Source organism: Mus pahari, chromosome 15 (genome assembly GCF_900095145.1).
Source record: "Mus pahari chromosome 15, PAHARI_EIJ_v1.1, whole genome shotgun sequence".
NCBI classification, from domain to species: domain Eukaryota; kingdom Metazoa; phylum Chordata; class Mammalia; order Rodentia; family Muridae; genus Mus; species Mus pahari.
Genome location: NC_034604.1, coordinates 31500460 through 31517082, shown reverse-complemented (window position 1 = coordinate 31517082; position 16623 = coordinate 31500460). Strand labels below are relative to the sequence as shown.

The window sequence follows — 16623 nt, the reverse complement described above, 5'->3', positions numbered from 1 at the left end:
ATCAGCAGCAGAACAGATTAACTATGGCATATTTATATGGGGCAAACAACAATATCCTACCAGTGCTCAATGAAAGAACTATTTCTGTGACTCCCAGAGACAGGCAAGCGAAATCCGCTGGAATAAGCACCACCATGATGGTTTATGATTCTGTTCACCTGAGAGAAATGGTCTGTATCTTGAGCTGGGTCATGTTTGTATAAGAAATATAAATCCACTGCGTTGAACAGCCACATTTTCATATTCTACATTGTAAAGTAAACATAATACTTAGGTATAAGGGAAAAAAAATCTATAATGGTTTGCTTAGGGTTCTGAAATCAAAGGTAGTGTATTATTATTATTATTGTTATTATAGGTAATAATTATTACATATTATCATATGTAATAATAATACTTAAATCAAATACTTTGATAAGCTTGGGAAAATTATGTTTTCTTAGTGCTTTCTGATATGTTCATGTGATTTGCTCCTTTTTAATGTCTGCCTTCACCTCTTAAGACTGAGTCTTCTGAGAAGCCAATTTCCCTCCCGGTTACCAGCTTCGCCTCAGGAACTAACTACCTCACATCTGTTCCTCACTGCTTTTTTTCCTGTGGCTTTTGTAGTCATGACTCTTTCTGTCATAACTAAGATGATGCTTGGCTAGGGTTAAATATGGGTTACATTCCACACTATTGAAGCATGAAGTCAGGCTACTTCTAGCCTGGCAGCTTGTATAATTGTCTTTAAAGTTAAAAACCCAGGAGAACAGATCGTAACCTAAAGGCCCCTAACTCTTTTAGCTGCCCTTCTAACAGGACCTTCAAAAATAGACTGTTTTATATTCTAGGCGCCTCAACTTTTGAGTCTGCACACTTAATTTTGAGTGCAGATTGTTGAGCTCGAGAATTATTAGTTTTGTCTTTCTCCATGATTTATAGTTTTCACTTAACTGTAACTTTGCATGTTGCCTTATGCTATTCACACAGGTCATTCATTCAGTCCATGAAAACGTCCCAGGACATCAACTGTAACTCAACACTAACAGTTCCAGGCACTACTGAGATGATGTGAGCGTGAGTCAGTTCCTGTTCAGACTACAGAGACAGACAGACAGACAGACAGACGCCATTACAGACCAACCTATAAGACGGGAAGCAGAGTCCTGTGTGCACAAAAGGAAATAAGCAGTCAGGAAAGTTCGGTTTCTAAGCAGAAGTGACAAGCATATCATTAGTCAGAAGCAACAATCTGGGAAGTAACAACAAAAAAAGTACATTTCAGAAATGGTCAGGGGGTCACCACGGTGGGGCTGTTGTACAGAGAGGCTAAAGGTGAGACCGTCGCTCAGGATGCTTTTTTATAGTCTCTTAACTGAATCTTAGAACTTCACTTGCATCTGCTTGCCAGGCACCACCAGCTGACCCAATCACTCAACCACAGTATGAAGGAATACTGCAGAAGATCTCTAGCATTAGTGTGGGCTTTACCAATCGTCTCCATTATTGCATCAGGAAGGAAACTCTGGAAGTTTTCTAATTTCAAAGGTATTGTAAAGTAGTCTGCTACTCTGACTGGACAAATTGGAGTTAGGAGGTCCAGGAGCTGTATTTCAGAGCTACACAATGAGGTACAAGCAGAACAACCCTCAGTAGGGAAGTCAGACTACACCAGTAAATGTGCAGCTAGCTGAGGAAAATGTCTGTTTCAACCCCAAACTTACAGGCAAAGGTGCTTACTGAAGGACCCTATGTAGCCTGGGCTACTCTGAAACTCGAACTCCTCCTGCCTCGGCCTCCCAAGTGCTGGGATTACAAGTGTGTGTCACCATGCCCAGATCATATTTAAATTTATACCTCAAATAATTAAATGAACGTATTATGTTTTGAACTGGAAGGTCTGCCTCTAGGGGTTTCATCTCACAGATATATATTACAGCAGTATGCTAAGCTTCTAAAACTTTACATACATATGCACAGGTTTATTGTTGTATATTCATAACAGGTATATAACACACACACAGGATATATAGCATGCCAAAAGTCTACCGTTAGTGATGGCAAAATAAACCCAGGTACTCGCAAACCATAGACAGAAGTAACACTGCTACCTGAGACCCCTCAGAACACTGAGACAGAACTACATGGACCAGTGTAGTTAAACAGCAGCAGCAACCAACAAAACTAGGCAGCGTTTGCAGTGCCATGCATTCACTTAGCTATTTGGATTTAAAAATAAAGTTTTAAAACAGGTATTTATCCCAGCGCTTGAGAAGAAGAAACAGGTGGATCTCAGAGTTTGAGACCAGCCGGGTCTACATAGTAAATTAAAATCCAGGCTGGCCAGCAATACACAGTGAAATCTCTCAACCAATCAAGCAATAAGTAAGTAAAAGCCAATTTATATTGTCAAAGACTATAATCCTAACACTTGGGAGAACTAAACAGTAAGATTACAAGTTCAAGACCATACTGGACTACCTACTATATTCAAAGTCACCCAGGCTACACTCAAGACCCTTTCATAAAACACAAAGCAAAAACAAAAATTAGATCACAATAAATGGTTATGTTACTGAATACAACTATTGAGTACATTGTATATGTTATGCTTTTTTGAGGCAAGATCTCATTCTATAGCCCTGGATGGTCTACACAGACCAAGCTGGTCTTTTATTTTAGTTTGGTTTGGGTTGTTTTTTGAGACAGGGTCTCACTTTGTGGCTTCTCTGTCCTGAAACTCACTATGTAGACTAGGCTGGCTTTGACTTCACAGAGATCTGCCTGCCTCTGCCTCTGGAGTGCTAGGATTAAAGGTGTGTACCACCATGCCCTGTATGGCATATTAGCAATAAAGATTCAAATTCCTGCTGATTATCCTTGACTAAATGCCAAATGAGTTTTAGGGGAAAAAAAATTCTCACTTTACTGAGAAGAAAAGGATGCTTCCAACCACAAGGAAAATAGAATTTGTTCCAGAAACCACCTGGGAACATCGGGCTGCAAGACAGGACTAGCTGCAAGCAGACTAGTAGGATCCCAGGCCACCTTATCACCAGTCTGTTCCAGCCTTCACTGTGACTGGTCCTATGCCAAAACCCACAGGTTGTCTGAATGCAGACTCCCTTTGCCTTGAGCTTCCAAAAGGAGTCTCTAGGGGCACAGCTTAGCCCTTTGCCTGACTAAGAACTGTGGAGAGAATCTTTTATAAACATTACCTGTTAATAAAAAAGGCGGCGATCAGTGTACAAAGTACTGCTAGGAAACCCACAGCAGCTTCACACAGGCAGTACCTGGAGCCCCCCCCACTCAGGCCCTCAGCTCAGACTCTGGGTCAGAGCCTGTCAGGGCTGCTATCTGAGGGTCTATGGCAGGCTGCTCCTCAGAGAAAAAGGACCTGTGAATAACATCCAGTCATGGGACAACACTAACTCTGGAACTTCAAACAAGTCAGCCCTCAGAGTAAAAATGGAGAGAAAATGAGGCCCAGTGAGAGAAAGGATCAAAAGAGGGGGCAGAAGTGAACAGAAGGGAAGGGAAAGGGGGAAGAAAGCTGTTAACAGGGAAAGTGAGTTAGGGAAATGAAAGGAGAGGTTAGAGCACAGAAAACCAGAGAGAGGGGAAGAACTCTGCCCCCTGCCAAGTTGAGAGGACACACTATAAAGGGACAGGGCCATCCCTCCCAACCAGCCTGATAAAGCCACTTCCCAGGTCAGGTCCCCCACCAGCACAGCCCCTGAAAGGCAGGTTCCACCAGCCTCCCAGAGCATTAGACTGGGCTTTGTGGGAAAGCTGACATCTTGATGGTTCAGTAAAAGGCCCCTACAGCTTAATGTGCTGGCAATTTAACTAAGCGCTCCTGACTCCTGATGAATACCCAAACGGCCCTCTTTGCTCCACCATGAAAGCCACTTTTCTAACCCACACAGAGAGCCACAGCTCTGTCAACGCAGCAGGTAGCTCTCGTAACAGACAACAGTAAATTTCAGTTCATGCCTGCAGTATCACCGATGCTACCACCCCAGCAGCGAGCGCTCTCCCATCCCGGTTTCTAACACTGTTAAAGGTATAAGCATTATGGATAATAAAGAATGGAAGAAACAAATGCTCAATGACAATTTCCTGTCACTATGAACACCCACCAAGAACACTCACCGTGTAAAAAAAGACAGAGTGTTCAAAGCAGTTAGTGGCACCAGCGAAACTAGAAACTAATTGCATAAATAAAACCTGCGTTTTCCAGGGGCACGCTTGCATAGAAAGGACAGCGCTGCATCGCAGCATCAATAAAGCCAGGTTCTACCAGCCTACCAGAGCATTAGATTGGCTCTGTAGGAAAAATAAATAAGACAGAGGTTTCTATATTATACTTTTCTTTTTGTGGAGACACAGCCTTGCTATGTAGCCTAGTTTGGCCTTGAGCTTGTATCCTTTTTAACTCAGTTTCCTGAGGCAGCTTTGCTGTGTGCTTCCAAACCATGCTTAGTCTCAGTAACTAGATTCTTCAGTTTGTGGCTTTCTTAGTATCAAACTGTTGCACAAATTTTAGGACAAGGTTTAAGGAGACTTCTCTGAAGGTCTGCCTACCCAGCCCTACCACCCACTGAGTGCCACCTGGAAGTCTCACCAGAGATGAGTCATCTCACTGGGTGAATATGTACCCACTAAGATTTAGAGATCATGTACAATTTTAGCTTATAATACTCACCTTCTACTTGTGGCAGCTGATACAGTAGTTTTCAACTTAAAGACAGTGATAGGATAGTTTCCCTTATAAATAAAATTTCAAGTTAAAATTTTATTAATTTATTTCGTACGTGTGTCCACACTCTAGTACACATGTATCATAGGGCACAGGATATGCCAGTAGAAGTCAGAGGATAATCTGTAGGGGCTCAGCTCTCTCTTTCTACCATGTGAGTCCTGGGATCAAAAATTTTAAGTTTTAAAAACTGAGATGAAAGCTGGGCAGTGATGATGCATGCCCTTAATCCCAGAACTTGGGTGGGGCAGAGACAGGCGAATCTCTGTGAGTTCGAGGCCAGCCTGGTCTACATAGCAAGTTCTAGGACAGCCAGGGCTACACAAAGAAACCCTGCCTCAAACAAAATAATAGTAATAGCAATAATAATCAACAATAATAATGGTCCTTTAATAATGGTCAGACCAAGAATAGGCTAATGGCTCCAAAATGTTTCCTAGTGCCAAAGCTCATGGGTACAGCATTTTTAAAGACACAACTGGGCTGGTGAGATGGCTCAGTGGGTAAGAGCACCCAACTGCTCTTCCAAAGGTCCAGAGTTCAAATCCCAGCAACCACATGGTGGCTCATAACCATCCGTAACAAGATCTGACACCCTCTTCTGGAGTGTCTGAAGACAGCTACAGTGTACTTACATATAATAAATAAATAAATCTTTAAAAAGACACAACTCCCAATTACATCAATGTTCGAGGGGATCTGAGTAGCCTTATAACATTTGTCCTTTTGCTGGGCTTAGCAGTATTTGCCACACAATATACAACAATTACTTTGATTTGCACTTCCTCTAGTCATTTCAGTTTTATGTTTTAGCTTGCACAAACATTAATTATTTTGGTTAACATCAGGACCACAGTCAGGGTCATGGGTGGTCCCAAAGTCAAGGTGAATGTGGTTATTGGAGGGTGGAAGGCTGAGGAGTGTCTAGGCATGCACCCTAGTCACTTCAGAGTCACTTTGAAGGTGTTAGGGGGCTGGAGAGATGGTTCAGTGGTTAAGAGTACTGGCTAGTCTTCCAGAAGGCCCAAAGTAGAAGATTCCCAGCACCCACAAGGCAGCTCCCAACAGTCTAAGTTCAGTTCCAGGGGATCCAATGCCCTCCTCTGCACTCCATGGGCACCAGACATGCATATGATACACAGTCATACACGCAGGCATTCACATAAAAAATGTCTCTGTAATGAAAAATGTCCTTAAAAAAACCAGCAAGGAAAGCACGTAGATAGGACAGAAATCACACATGTGGAACACAAAAGAATCATGAGAAACGCCTGGGGTTTCGTTTTTTTCTCTTCAAACAGTTGGTCCCAGTAGTTTCATATCCACCCTCAGACACTGATGAATCAACAATCCTAATGCAAGAGTCAGGAGAGCCAGAAGGCTGAGGCGGCCTGCGGCCTTCTGCCTTCCGCCTTCCCGGTTCTGCCATTAGCTTGTCCGTGGGCCTTGCTGGAACAGCTGAGTGAAGGAAGATTCACAACAGCTGGAGCATCCAGGAGGCCACTATGGCATCAAGGACAAGACTTAATGTCGTGAGACGGGCATGTTCCTACGAGTGTCTGCTCCTCACACATCTCACCAACTGCTCCCTGCCTCCAGTCCTGATGCTGAAATGAATGTGGAAGATGCTTAGGACGGCCCAGGTTCTCCCCTCCCCCAGAAACTTGTGTAGCTCCACTGTTCACTGTCCCTGCCCTTCTCTTGTCACTGAGCATGTCTAGATAGTTTTCTAGCCAATGCTCTTGGGACTTGGTAACAATTCTTAAGCACAAGCCATCAGGGAACTAACTAATGATAGGCATCTCTGAATAAAGAAAGCGTTTACTCCCTAATGAGTACATTCAGGTAAAGTAAACTATCCTCCCACCATGACTACCAAAACATCTAATTAAGAGTTCAGAAAACTATCAATCACTCCTGCTGTCAGCAGCTCATAGGCCAGACTCAAACTATTTGTCTCCTTGTTTTAGATCTGAGGATCCCACTAGTTGTACATATTTGGCTACGAGGCCTAACTCAGTCCCAGCGTCCCTCTGCTTATGATGGGGTTATACCCCAACAAACCTATGAGTTAGAAATATCATACATTTAAAAATGCAGTTACTATTGTAAACACCATAGCTTAGCTCAGCCTACCTTAAATGTACTTGAATTACCATTAGACAGAAGTTATACAAAATCATTCAAAAAGCACATTCTATAATAATAAAGTATTGAGAGCCAGGCATAGTGTCACATGGCTATAATCTCGGCACTTGGGACATAGAAGCAGGAGGACCTGCTTGAAGCCTAGCCTCAGCTATATGTCAATTTGAGGCCAGTCTGTTTGAGATGAGACCCTGTCATCTTTTAAAAGATCTCATTTAGAAAAAAAAAAAAAAAAAGGAAAGAAAAAAAAGTGTATGTAGTGGGAAAGGGTACTGAAAAATCTCTTGTAATTTACTGAACATTATACTAAGGGGGAAAAAAAAACAAGAATGGTTATATGGGTAAAATGCTGTCCCACTATAAAGTAGGAAAATGTTAACTTGAACCCTGGTAGATGGGGTACCGATACTCCACATTTCCTAAAAACCTTCCTGTTGTTGAGCCCGTTTTATCCAGTTCTCAAGGGGGCATGAACTTTTGCATATGAGGCTAGAGAGTCCACTCCTATCCCATGCTCCTATCCTGCTGTCTGTAATTGCTAACTCCCATTTTATAGCCAAGCCAATTATTTGCCTTGGACAAAAGTAGGGAGCTTTGAGGACTGGGACCTAGCACTCAGCTTAGCTTGAGGAAAACAGAAGTCTCTTCTGTCTAAATTTCCCTCAGGTGAGAAAGCTTTACTCGGGCAACAAATCAGAAATATAAGGGCTAACCTTCACAGTCTCATAGAGTCCCTGCAACAACAGCGAGGCTCGAATCTCACTATAGCCAGACCTGTGGCCGAACAAGATAGGAAAATGTCAAAGATAACGATTAAATTCTCATCCAGTTTAGTGAGCAGTCATGCAGACTTCTCTACCTCTGGCGAGCTTTGAGTAAGGACTATCTGACTAACTCCTTAAGGGGCTGAGACAGTCTCCAGTAATGATCTTGCTGTCAAAGGATCCTGGCTAGGAAGCTGCCAGCCCCACAGCCTACCCTGCTACTGGTTTACTGCAAATGTTTGACAGAATCAACACCTGGTAAGAGAGAAAGAGTGGAAGAAAATGAAACACGTATTTATTTGCACATGAAATAAAAACAGGTGTGTAACCTCAGGCCTCTAGATCTTGATCATAGGTTGATTTGTAACTAATTCTGAAGACTCCCAGGGTGGGAGGAGGGGCAAAAGTATAAATGGTATGTCAGCAAAAGTTTATAACTTTCACTTCTTTTTAAAAATTTGCTACATCTCAAAATACAGCACTCATCCAGGAATTGAAATGTCCTGCTTTGGAGCTGTTCAAATCTCATATAGCTTCTTATTAATTACATCTCTGCGAAGAGGGTACAGACCATAACAAGAAGGGAGTAACTAAGATGAAGGGCTCAAAATATACCAGTTTGAGTCTCTCACGTTAGCCCAATTCTTTTGATTTCTCATTTATTTTATTTTGGAGACAGTGTTACTGCAGGGCCCAAGTTTGGCTCGAATTCAGTATATAACCCACCTAGAACTAGCAATTTCCTTAACACTGGAATTACAACATGTTGAGGCTGGGTCTGTTGCTGTTTATTGTAATGCTGGCCACGGTTTCCCAAAGGGATGAGGAAATCTCCACGGACGCAAAATGGTGCTGTGTAACCTTGCTCATTAATTTAAAACTATTGGTTGAATAAAGATGCCTATAGCCTATAGCTGGGCAGAAGAGAGAGAGGTGGAGTTTCGGTTCCTGGGCTTAGGGTCTGAGGCAAGACCAGACCAGGAGAAAGAGAAGAAGGTGGAGAGAGGAAAGGGGGCCATGGGGTAGGTGGGTTATGAGAACATGGGCATGAGGGCTGGCCAATTAGACTTAAGAGTTGCTCAGATGTAACATGGTATAAGTTCTGTTTGGTTAGTGGGTTTTTTTTGTTTGTTTGTTTGTTTTGAGACAGGGTTTCTCTGTGTAGCCCTGGCTGTCCTGGAACTCACTCTGTAGACCAGGCTGGCCTCAAACTCAGAAACACACCTGCCTCCACCACCCAAGTGCTGGAATTAAAGAGTGCACCACCACTGCCCAGCACATAGTAAGTTCTAACTCAGGGTTATTGGTAGGGAAGTAGACATTATAGCTTAGAGGGTGAATATCTGCCCAGCTCTAGTGCTTTTAAGGCCTATCATAAATATAAGTTTTGTGTCTTTCATCTGGGAACAACAACAACAAAATCTAATGTGGAGCAGAAACCCAGGATTGAGATTAAATTATTACCACCACAACAAACTTTTTCCACTTTGGTGCAGGGATAGACCCCCATGTGGGCCATGTGGGTTTGGCAAGCACTCTGACAGTGAGCTACATCACTAGTCTTTGGCTCCATTCCATGTAAGGAAAACCTTGTGTCTTGAATGCTGGAAGGCCAGCCCTGGTGTTTATCACAGCCTGTGTTCAGGAAAGCACACTAACCTTTTTTTTTTTTTTTTTTTTCCTGACAATGAACTCTTAAGGTCTCTACCAATGAGAAAACATGTGGGGGTGGCCAGGGTGAATGAAAGTGGAAAAATTCCAAAAAAGCTCTCAGCCTACTTAACTGTCCTGACAGCTCCCAGTGACTGTGAGAGGGAAGATAGGAGGAAAATCTGTTTCTTTCCAGAGGAGGCAGAATTAGTTCAGCAGCTGAAATATAATCAGAAATTTGGAAAACTGTTTACTTAACAGGAAAAAAAATTGATATGCCCCAAGGCATCTAATATCCAACAATTCTTAGGTTCCTGCAGAGACACTTAAGTACCTCCGTGGCACTCACCTTTAACCCAGCACTTGGGAGAGAGACAGACGGATCTCTGTGCAGTCCAAGGCAGTCTAGTCTGGTCTGGTCTACAGAGCAAGTTTCAGGACAGCCAGGACTACACAGAGAAGCCCTGTCTCAAAAAAAAAAAAAAAAACAACAACAAAAATAAGCAAACAAAAAAGAACCCCTGTGGCCTTTAGGCAGTTTAGTGGTTGAATGTGTTTTAAAATCACCTCTCAGGACTTCATTTACAGAGACTGAGTTCACGGAGCTGACTGGAAGCAGTTCATTTTCCCCGTCTCAACCACTCTAGGTAGGCTCTCCAGAGTGCTGTACCAGTTTCTACATTTACACATAAACCAGCTGAGGACATCTTCCTAAGTTCTCAACAATTCCCTAAACTGCTTTTTACTGTACAAACTCCCTAGAGGCCCAATTTTGTTTTCTGAAGTCAAACAAATACAATACAAATTGGTTTGGTCACTTCGATTCTTTACAGAAAACAAAATATTTGATGTTTCAACAGTATCAATATATTTTAAGGAATACAAAAAAAAATAAATCACCAAACCATTCCTCCTTATAAACCCAAAATACACTTTTTGGGCTTCTCAGGAAATCAAAAAAAAAAAAAAAAAAAAAAAAGCCTACTATTTAAACAAAGCTCAAGTGCTTTGTTTATGGTGTATGCCTGTAAACCCAGTACTTGGAAGGTAGAGACAGGAGGATGAGGTGTTCAAAGCCTTGGACTCAGTTGTATGAGGACAGAAGCCAGCCTGGACTATGTTCGAGACTATCTCGTCAAAATCAAAACCAGAAACACACACACACACACCCTTCATACGAAGTAAAGTTAAGCAATCTTACTCTGAGAGAAGTCGGGTAGGAAAAAAAATTGAGCTGAAAAAAAAAAATCCATCTTAAAATTTACATTTTACTCAATGTTCCATGTCATAGTTTGGTCCCAATTCCCTTTAGTAACTTCCCACATTAAAACCCCTGTCAATCACTTTGGTTTAAATTTCACCCTAGGGCTAGGGGTATTTTTTGCAAGACATTTTGAAGTCTCTGAAAGGCAATGTGCTGGGAACATTCCAGTCTCCAAGAAAATAAAAGGAAACATATCTCTCATCCGTCATCTGTCCAGTCAAATGAAATACAAGAAAATAAGACACTGTTGGGTATGTCCCCTCTAGAATAAAGACAAAAACCTGATGAAATGTTACCGGCATTTTGGCTGCCTGACCCTCGACCAAATCTATTATAAAATATACTAGAGTTCAAGTGTTGTCACCTCTTTTCCAGAATAACACCAACCACTTCAGTGTATCCTTATCATAGTGTTCCCACTTCCCAAACCAGTCGATGTCTTTAATGGCTCCCTAGGGCATACAACACCTCAGCCAGACGCTCAAGCTTTTTCCCAACAGGTCCCAACTTCATGCTCCAAACTCTCCATCCCAGATATGCCCAGTAAACACTCCTTGGAGTTCAAGGCTCGGGGTTTTTCACTCAGAGGCCCCCCCTTCCCTGTCCTCACTTCCCTCTCCGGTTTCACCTCCTCAACAGGTGTACACTCGAATCCTGCGCCCTTAGCAAGCGGCTGGCCAGGGTTCCCTGCGCCCACACCTACTCAACACCAGCTCACCCCAGCACCGGGCTCCCACTTCCAAGCAAGCTCGACCCTACACAGGTCGGTCGCGGAGCTACAGAAATCGCAGCCTAAGGCGAAGAAATCCAGCAGCTTCCGGCCGACATCCCTGGGGACAGGGTGGGGCGAGCCCCGCTCCTTTCCCAGCCTGCGGACTCCCTAACCCAGAGGGCCCAGCAGACTGCGGGAGACACTCGGTCCGCCCCAGGGCGCCGGGCGAGGGCAGCAGTGGGGTCCTCTATCCTCAGGAGCCGCGCGCCCCAACCCGCCGCTCCGCGGGTCCCAGCCAGCTCTCCCCGTGCAGCCGCCCGCGTCTCCCTGCGCCCTAGCCCAGGCTGGCCGCCCCGCTCCAAGCCCAGAGCCCTCACCTCTCTGCTCCACGAAGCGGCCGCTCGCTGACCCGGTCCCGACTGAAGAAGACTGGACCCGACTACGCCAACAGCGTCGCACCTGCCGCAAGCCACTGAGCCGCAGCGGCGCGCCTGACGTCACCCGAGCCTCCAGCGCTGGAAGCCCGGAGTCACCTGATCTCCCTGGCAACGCGCGAGGGGGCGGTACCAAGCGAGGGCGGCGTCATAGCGCGAGCCACGCCCCCTCCTCTCCGCTTCTCCTCACCACGTTGGGGACTTCAGCCTGTCCCTTAGCTTCTTGTGGTCCCTGGTCTGTATCTAGAGTTTCTCTCCCGGTCCTTGCGAGCACCGGCCGCACGTCGCTAAGACCGGAGCCTGGGAAAAAGGGTAGGGGGCCTGAGGACCAGCTCGGTACATATCATGTAGGGCTGCTGTGAGCTGCTGTCTGGCCTCCTCTCCGCTGCTACTTCAGGGGCCTGCTATAGAGCTGTACGTGAGAGGTCGAGAGCTGAGGCTAATGACTAAATTGCACTTTGGCTACTTCCCATAAACCTTGCTGCAGTAGTGTGACCAATGCATGAGAACGTAACGAGACGAATTGCAAGAATCCGAAGGGTAGGGCCAGAGTCCAGACCAGGACCTCTTGTTCCTCAAATCCCCGATTGCCACAGGGAGAGAAATTCCTGAACCGGTCGTGGTTCCGGAGAACACCCCATAACAAGCTTCCTAGTTCTACTTGGGCGGGGGGAAGCTTAATTTTTTTGGAAACTGATTTTTCTGGGCTGGAGTGTAAGATACACGTCAGTGTTTGCGTGCTGTGACGCACGTGCAAATCTAGACTGGCTCCCTAAACCGGCTTAGGAGAAAGTGGTCCAAACCGCCTCTTGCTGATTGCTATACTGGCATCTCTACACCTCTGTCACCACCCAGTCTTAATAGACCTGAAAATGTAAAGAAATGAGATGAAAATCCGGAGAGGGCCTTACTGTTGCTGACTTCCACTTCAGCTTTAGTCTCCCACTCCCTGAACCTCCAAAAGAGGTTTTCTGTCTGTTGTCCCTGCCTTTCCCACAATAGGATCTTTGACGAAGAAGTTAATTTACAACTAACTTCTACTGAGTATCTTTAGAGGCCAGGCTGATTAAGATATATAGCACTGGATAATCAATACCTGACCATAGCCAGGCTTGGTGGCACACGCCTTTAATCCCAGCACTTGGGAGGCAGAGGCAGGTGGATTTCTGAGTTCCAGGCCAGCCTGGTCTACAAAGTGAGTTCCAGGACAGCCAGGGCTACACAGAGAAACCCTGTCTCGAAAAAATAAAAAATAAAAAAAAAGAATACCTGACCATAGTTCATATCTTTTTTTGTTTTGTCTTGTTTTTTTCACAACAGGGTTTCTTTGTGGAAAAGACCAAGAACCCTAGCTGGCCTGGGACTTGATCTGTAGACCAGGCTGGCTTCAAACTCAACATTCACCCATCTCTGGCTCCAGAGTGCTGGGATTAAAAGCATGTGCCACTACCACCCGGCTATTTTCTCAGTTTATTTTATTTATTATGTATTAATTTTGAAACAGGAGCTCATGTTTCCCAGGCTGGCTCTGAACTCCCTATGTAGCTGAGGATGGCAAATTTCTGATCCTCCTGCCTCTATCCTGAGTGCTAGTATTACAGTGAGTGAAACTGTACCTGGTTCTATTTGCTGAGAATCAAACCCATGCCGGGCGAGAACCCTACCAACTAGCACATCCTAGCTGCTACATTTAGGGTTTCTTAATAGCATATACATGGAATGTCTACAGCACCACAGCTGTACTAGGAAAGAGCTAAAGGAGAAAAGAGATTGAAAACAGGAGCCCTGGACTATAATTCCAGCATGAAAGGGTATGAGGTAAGAGGGTCATCGAAGGTTCAAGGTCAGCCTAGGCTACAGAATGAAATCCTATTTTCTTTTAATAAAAAAGAAAGAAGAAAGAGAGAGAGAGAGAAGAGAAGAGAAGAAAAAAAGAAAAGAAAAGAAAAGAAAAGAAAAAAAGAAAAGAAAAGAAAAGAAAAGAAAAAAGAAAAGAAAGAAAAGAAAGCTTGAGTCCAGGAGGAGAACGGTGAGGAGAAAGTGGGTAAGGGGCAGAGACAGGCAGGCCTGGGGTGTCTGGCAGAACAGAGGAGGCCTCCAACTAGGCAAGTCAGAGCCGAGATGAGGGGAGTAAGTTGGGTCAGAGTGAGGTTTGAGGGACCCTGAGGACTGGGGAAAGGGAGAAGAGGGCAGTGATTTTGGCAGCTGAAAGGGACGAGGAGGTAAAGGCAGGCTAAGAGCTTCACAGGACAGCTGAGAGGCTGCAAGAGGAAGGCCTGAAAGGAAGGAAGAAACGGGCTCTTCAAACGGCCACACACATCTGAGGCAGATGATGTGGCTTCAGGGCCACATGATAGACTGACAAGAGCAGCTTTGCTCGTTAGCTTCTGAGGACTAAAGGTCATCCAAATGTATCCCCAAAACTCTCTCAGGCACATCCTGCGGTTTGAGCCACTCTGCAGAACTATGAAGCAGGGGGAAAAGCAAATGTGGGTGGGTCCACAACTGCATCAAGACAACTGCATCCTGACAGTATTCCTCAAGACACGGTCCTGTCGATTCTGTTTGTCTAGAGAACCCTGACTAATGCAGGCTTTGTCTTTTTTGTCCGGGATATTTCTAGGCCCTAGCTAACATGTCTCCTTGTCTCTACTCTGGTGAGCAAGGGGGAGATGAGGAGGAAGTGTAATGGCCTTGAAAAAGAAGAGCGTCATGGCATCTGCTTAAGGCTGGGACACAGGAGGGCTGTTCTGAGGCAGAAAGGGGCATCTTTTCTGTATGGCCTCTGACTACTCCCTTTTTATGAGTAGGTCACAGTGAAGGGACCATTATCAAAGAAAAATCAAAACATGCATTACCCTACCTCCGTCAATGATGGAAGGACTGCTAGCTGTGAATAAAAAACTCAGGGTTGCTGCTGACAGGTTCCAAGAACCAGTGATGTGGCCAACGGGGGGCACAGCCGCATGCCTGCCTTTCTTCTCAGATTTGACATGTCCCAGGGTAAGCGTTAGGCCCTGTGTAAAAGCTGCCGGACTTTCATCAGTTTTCTTCACAATAGTAGTGGGTGTGTTTCTGTTCCTGGAAAAAAGAAAAGAAAGTGTGGTAAAGCACATGTCTTGGGAAGTCCACTAACCACAGAGGTTCCACATGTGTTCATCCATAGCAGTCATCCAAAGACTATGGAGGCAGCATGGGTCAGTGAAAAGAATCTATGCTCTGAGGTTTGTTCATATGGGAACTAGGGCAAGTCTCACTTCTATCAGTAAAATGATGACTTACCTCACAAGACTGTTGTAAATTCTAAGTGACTCCCAGGGCACAGAAAACCCAGCTTCGTGGCTTTGGATCTATCACTGAACTACTCTCCCAGAGAGTTCACACTTTTAAAAGCCCATTACAAAAGCCATTCTAGGAGTTATGGGTGTAGTTTGGTGGGTAGAATGCTTGGCTAGCGTACATGAGGCCCAATATTTGACCTAGAACCACATAAGCCAGGCATGGTGGTGCACATCTGTAATCATAGCAGTTAGAATATAAAGACAGGGGCTGGTGAGATGGCTCAGTGGGTAAGAGCACCCGACTGCTCTTCCAAAGGTCCAGAGTTCAAATCCCAGCAACCACATGGTGGCTCATAACCATCCGTAACAAGACTGTCTGAAGACAGCTACAGTGTACTTACATATAATAAATAAATAAATCTTTAAAAAAAAAAAAGAATATAAAGACAGAAGGACGCAGAGTTCATCCTAGGCTATTGAGAATTCACAGTGAACATTTTTTAAAATTAAACTAATTCTTGGACGAGGGGTGTAGTTACGTTGGTAGAGTGCATGCCTGGCATGCATGAAGCCCTGGGTGAGATAGCACATAAACAGTAAATAGTACCGTATAAAACTGGCAGTGGTTGTACATACCCGTAATCCCAGGAATTGGGAAGTAGAAGCAGGAACATAGGAACTCTTGTTCAAGGTTGTCTTCAGCTATATAGCAAGTTCCAGAGCAGCCTGGAATACAGAAGACCCCATCTCCAAAGGAGAAGGAAGAGAGACAGTTTCTAGTTACCCTGGCTGGGTCCTCCAGGCATCCAACACCTACAAGATCATCAGGCAGCGTGGGAATTCCCCATCCACAGTGAAACTGAACTGTAAACTGCCGTATCCTTTGTACCATCGCCATTCACGGAAAGAGCACCGTGCCAGTTACATTGGCTAAGGTACATTCTAAGAAAGGGAAGGTCTAGACCGAAGCCTCCGGTAAAAGCACGTATTCTGGGTCTCAGCGCATCTGCATCAGGGGCTTAGTGAGTGAACAGATAAAGGAATAAGCAAAGGTAACTGTGATTTATGATGATGTAAGTTCAGGCTGATGGATCCTTTATTGAGTGAATAAAGGAGTGGATGAGTGATTCAACACATAAGCAAAGATGACAGAAGAATGGTAGACAGCCAGACCACCAATCTAAGCAGGCTGTGAAAACCAGGAAGTTCTGGAAAAAGAGACACTGAACAGATGGCCAGGAGTTTTTGAGATAATGGATTATTCTGTTAGGCACACGGGGTGTGGATCTGGAAGGACAGGATTTTAGTGGGACACTGTGACTTACTGGCCATGTGACCTAGAACAAGTTGACTTAACTGCTGAGCAATTGTTCCCTAGATTGTAAAACTGGAGATAAGATTGCTAATTGCTTTACAGCAACCCTGAGGATTGACTGAGAAACCTATGGAATCAAAGCCTGGGCCCAGTGAGTGTTTTATTAAGAGCTAAGCAGAGGCCGGGCATGGTGGCGCATGCCTTTAATCCCAACACTCAGGAGGCAGAGGCAGGCGGATTTCTGAGTTCGAGGCCAGCCTGGTCTACAGAGTGAGTTCCAGGACAGCCAGGGCTATACAGAGAAACCCTGT

At 44.7% G+C, this 16623-nt stretch overlaps 1 protein-coding gene across 2 annotated transcripts in view; it reads right to left on the bottom strand.

Annotated features, from left to right (window-relative positions):
* The window catches only part of Cystm1 (cysteine rich transmembrane module containing 1), a 58115-nt gene extending 46263 nt beyond the window's left edge, over positions 1-11852 (bottom strand). The window contains exon 1 of one of the 2 annotated variants that reach the window (XM_021215021.2): positions 11660-11852. The gene's annotated coding sequence lies outside the window, so the exon portion shown is untranslated. The remainder of the gene's footprint in view (positions 1-11659) is intronic. The other variant, XM_029546804.1, reaches the window with a different exon arrangement.
* Between the last annotated feature and the right edge of the window lie 4771 nt (positions 11853-16623).